The sequence below is a fragment of the Thermobia domestica genome, chromosome 18 (genome assembly GCF_964235325.1).
Source record: "Thermobia domestica chromosome 18, izTheDome1.hap1.1, whole genome shotgun sequence".
Classification (NCBI taxonomy): domain Eukaryota; kingdom Metazoa; phylum Arthropoda; class Insecta; order Zygentoma; family Lepismatidae; genus Thermobia; species Thermobia domestica.
In genome coordinates, this window is record NC_137471.1 from 155903132 (window position 1) to 155908145 (window position 5014).

Here is a 5014-nt window from a genome sequence, read left to right on the forward strand (position 1 = left end):
GTGTACTACAAATGTATACTTAATGTAAAATTTAATAAATTATTACTGTAATTATTCTCAATAAATCTACAGGATTTTATTTTATGTATTGTCTTTTAAAGGTTCATTCCTTTATTTGGCTTTCGGTTTATGTAATTATAAGTAAAGTAGGATGGTGGAATTTAGATCATTTTAAGGACAATTTCTCTATTATATACGATAACTCAAAGAAATTATCGATTGTATATCGCATTAAATATTTACACGATATAAAATAAGTTATTTTCCCCATTTATCATGTATAAACCTTACCACCAGTGGGGTTCTGTAGTATAGACACTGGTTGCCCAAGTACTTCACAAGTTGCGGTATAGTCAATGCGGTCTGGTTGCTTGAGCACTGACTTCAGGAGTGGTAGAATGAATGACTATTCGGAAACAGTGAGTAGCCTAGTGATTAATGCATCGACACGGTAAGTTGAAGTTACAGGTTCAAATCTTAGTCCAGTCTTGCATTTTCTTTCCTTTTGTAATTATGTACTTTAGCTTAGTAGACCTGATTTCTTTATACTCGAGTTATTTCATCATGACTTTCAACACAAGGACGACATGAACAACTCAGATGTTGATAACTGGAATGTCCTCCTTGTGCTCTATTTATTCTACGCACTACAATAGCTGTTTTAGTGTTGTGTAAAACATACAACGAAGAGCACAATTAAGACACCTCGACTGTGGACATCTGAGTGGTCCACGTCGTCCTTGTGTTAAGAGTCGTGGTGCAATGAAATGGTTTCATGGTGATATGATCACGTTTTATAGTGATTCTTTATAAGAAAAACTCATATACACGTGTTTATAAGTTTCGTATATTTTTAATACTTCTGTAAGAAACTACTATAGCATTTTTTTTTAGTTCCATTAAGAATACTTTTCACAAAATGCATGTGATTTGTTCCGATTGTTATTGTTCCTCCATATTATTTTTCAATGAATATTGGCATAGATATAGAATGTGTGTCCGAGATAATTTAGTTTTCTCCACTTGTACTGCACAGTGCCCCCTGTGGTGTCGCCTTGTAATATTAAGGGATCCCGGGTACATGACAAAATATTTAGAAAATATTTTCTGTACATGATAGAAAATATTCAGAGAATATAAGGTAGACAAATCAAAAACATTTTCAAATTACTTTTCTTGGTGTTTTGTAGCAGTAGCAAATGTTAAGAAAATATTAAACTAGTTTCAGACGAATTTGTGCTAACAAAGAAAATATTTACGATTTATTTTTCAAATAGCAATTGATATGTTTTTGATTTGTTATTGTATGTAGTTTCAGAACGTACTTAAAGTATTTTCTAACATTTTCTGGTTTTAGCAGAGAAATATTTTAAATTCTTTCTGAATATTTTTCCGTCATTACCACCATAACACCGACAGTTTGAAATATATTTCTTTCTTCAACCTATAAGTTAGAACACCAGAATTTATTTCAACAAATTTATGTGATGAGAGAAGTTTCCGTGTGTTCTAAACCGGTTCCAACATACACAGACTTCTACCACCCCATCAATTTGTAAAAATGAAATCCAGATGTTTTAACTTACAAGAGTTGGAAAACTGTTCAGTATGCATTTTCTTCAGTATTGAAGAAAGAAATGTATTTCAAACTGTAGGTGTTATCGCGGTAATGACGAAAAAATATTCAGAAAGAATTTAAAATATTCTATGTGAAAACCAGAATTCGTTAGAAAGTATTTTAAGTACGTTCTGAAACTACATACAATAACAAATCAAAAACATCAATTGCTATTTGAAAAATGAATCGTAAATATTTTCTTTCTTAGCACAAATTCATATCTGAAACTAGTTTAATATTTTCTAAACATTTTCTACTGTTACAAAGCACCAAGGAAAATAATTTGAAAATGTTTTTGATATGTCTACCTTATATTCTCTGAATATTTTCTGTCTTGTGCAGAAAATATTCTCTAAATATTTTCTGTCATGCACAGAAAATGTTCAGTAAATATTTTCTGTGATGTACGGAAAATATTCACTAAATATTTTTTGTCATGTATAGAAAATATTTTTTGGTATGAGTGGAAAATATTTTAAAATTATTATTTTACAGAACATTATTTTTTGTTAAAAATGGATTAGAAATCTTCAGAAAACATTTTAACTAAGTACCCAATACATTATAAAAATATTTCGAAAAAAATTCTTTATTTTAGACAAATGATTTTCAGTGTTATTGGCAAATGATTTTAAAATATTCCATGCGAAACATTTTAAAAACCATTCCGTTAACATTGTATAAAACGTTTCAAATACATTTTCAGTAATGTGTGGAAATGGTACACAAAACATTTTTTGGAAAACTTTTCTAACGGCGTGTAAAATATTTCTACAACGTTTTTGAGTATATTGCGAAAATATTTTCAGTATTATTTGGAAAATGTTTTTAACAACATATGGAATATATTTCCTTAAGGGAAGTAGGATACATTTTCTGAAGGAAAATGATGGTACGTTTTAGAAACGTTTCGAAAATATGTCATTGCTGTGTAGGTTAAGCAGTAACGCCCACGGGGTTTTTCCAGGGAGGGAAGCTGACATACAAGCAAAATTGACAATACAAGCCCCTTGAAACACACAATATAAGTTCTACTGCATGTAAAACAATTACTTACGCTCATGGCGTAAGTTTACTACAGTAATGTGTGTGAATAAGCAAATTTGTTTTGATATGTATTTTGAGGAATCGAACCAATTTTGATAATCCAGGGGGCAATGTCCTCCTTGACTCCCGTTGCAGGTGGGCATGAAAGTAAGGATATAATTTTTTGGTAAGGTATACGCGCAACTGTTTTCAAACATATAATGTTACCCATCATCTCCATATATGCTGCTTCTTTCGTAAAATTAAAATGGGTGAGCATTATGGTTACCAACTCTGAATAAAAATTACCGGCACCCGCTCAAAATTTCCTGTGATATAGGCTAAGTGAAAAGTCTCTCTCTTCGAACCCATCCATGGGAAGGAAATGTACTATCCTGGACAAAATGCATTAGAATTTAGATTTCTGGGCTATCGGCATTTAAGGCCATTTAGCTCTTGACGTTTTGAAGGATGACGTCCCTCGGCGAGCAAACAATCCGGGAAAAGGGAAGGAAGAAAGGATTGGGAAAGGAAGGAAGTGGCCTGGGACTTAAAGTTAGGTACCGCCCTGGCATTTGCCTGGTGTGAATGAGGAAAACCCAGGAAAACCTCATTCAGGATGGCTGGCATGAAAAAGCGTTTTACACTTTTTCGACCGAGTGCCCCCACCAGGAATCGAACCCGGGACCGCTCACACCGAAGGCGAAAGCGTTAGCGACCACCAAAATGCATTAGGACTCGTATTCTGCATATCCTTAATACATGCACTTATAAGCGTAATATATACATTGTGTTCTGAAGTCGTATCGATAATTTTCTTCTATTTACCAGTAACTGCTACTTCTTTAAAATTATCGAGAGATGAAAAAATAGTATCTTAATATGTACCATGGTGGAAAGACTGCAAGGTGGTTGCATGCGCATGTCGCCTGGAGCGCTGTCGTAGCTGTGACGGTATCTGGTTTGCAAAAGAGAACGGGAAAAGGCGCGGCTTTAAGTGACAAGTGGAAATTCTTTGTTACTTTGTTCCGTTAAATTATATCAAGAATGCCTAACTGTGCAGTGTACGGCTGTAGTAATTATTACAGAAAAACTAAGGGAACTAATATAAAATACTTTAGATTTCCTCAAAAAGAGGGGTAATGTCTCCAGAAATGGATTTTAGCTTGCAGGCCACAGGAAAAAATAAACCTAAAATATGGTAAGTTTTACATAAAAGTAATAAATAGACGCAATGTTAAATGAAATTATAAAAAAAGCGATTACATTATGTAGTTTCTTTTTAGTATTAATAGTATGTAATAGTAGTTGAGTTGAGTTGAGTTTTGAGTTTAACGTCCCGTTCAGCAGCGAGGCTATATGAGACGTGGACCTACTGATTAACGTGGAATCCGAACCAAAAGGGCTCCCGCCGGGAATCGAACCCGGGTCTTCCCGGGCAAAAGTCGCGTACTATGTAATAGTAGTATATAGGGCTACAGTAGCTTGTGTTGATTCTGCATACAAAAATCCAATAGTACGATTTAAAAAGACGAACTTTGAGGCAAGACCCGGATTCGAAATCATGAGGGGGGGGGGAATCGACAGAGATGATCATTTCTATCATCATTTCGTTCTACATAAGATATTGAGACAAAATTTTCCCCACAGAGGCGGGCATGTAACTCGAGAAGGGAGGCACGATGATCTAGGAGGCTTACCTCCCTCGAGTTACGCAAATGGAGAGCATTGAACGCGTTAAAGTAGTTCGGGTCCCATTTCATTCTGGAGGTCTGCATTCCCTGTAGCCTCGGTGCTAAAACGGGATGTTGCACTTCAAATTAACTCACGAATGGAAGGTTCGTAATAACGATTAACGGTTACAAAGATATATATCAATGTGTTAGATCAAGAGAATAAAGTATCCACCTACCATGTCAGGGCGACATTGTCGGGACATTTTTACACTCAGATTTTGAAATTTTTGTTCATTTTAATCATAACTTTGGATAATTATATATACATATTTAGGGGCCCCCTCCAGAATTACAAAATTAAGAATGACTGTAGCAAATTTTAAAATATGGTAGATTCTCAACCAATTAAGGAAGCACGGTGGCTCAGTGGCAGAAGGCTCACCTCTGGTGCAAGGGATACTGGTTCACTTCTCGGTCAAGTGAGTTTCTGGTGGACAACATCGTGTCTGTGATTATCGCGGGGTACTCCCGCATTCTCATTCCACCAAATTCCAGATAATCATTCACTTGCGTTTATCTTTTGTCTTCTTTAGTCCAAGGCACAGAAAAGAGAAAACTTATCAAGAAAATTAAGAAAATTATGTAATTTTATGGTTTATGTTTTCTAGTCTAGCTGTAACACCCCTACATCGTC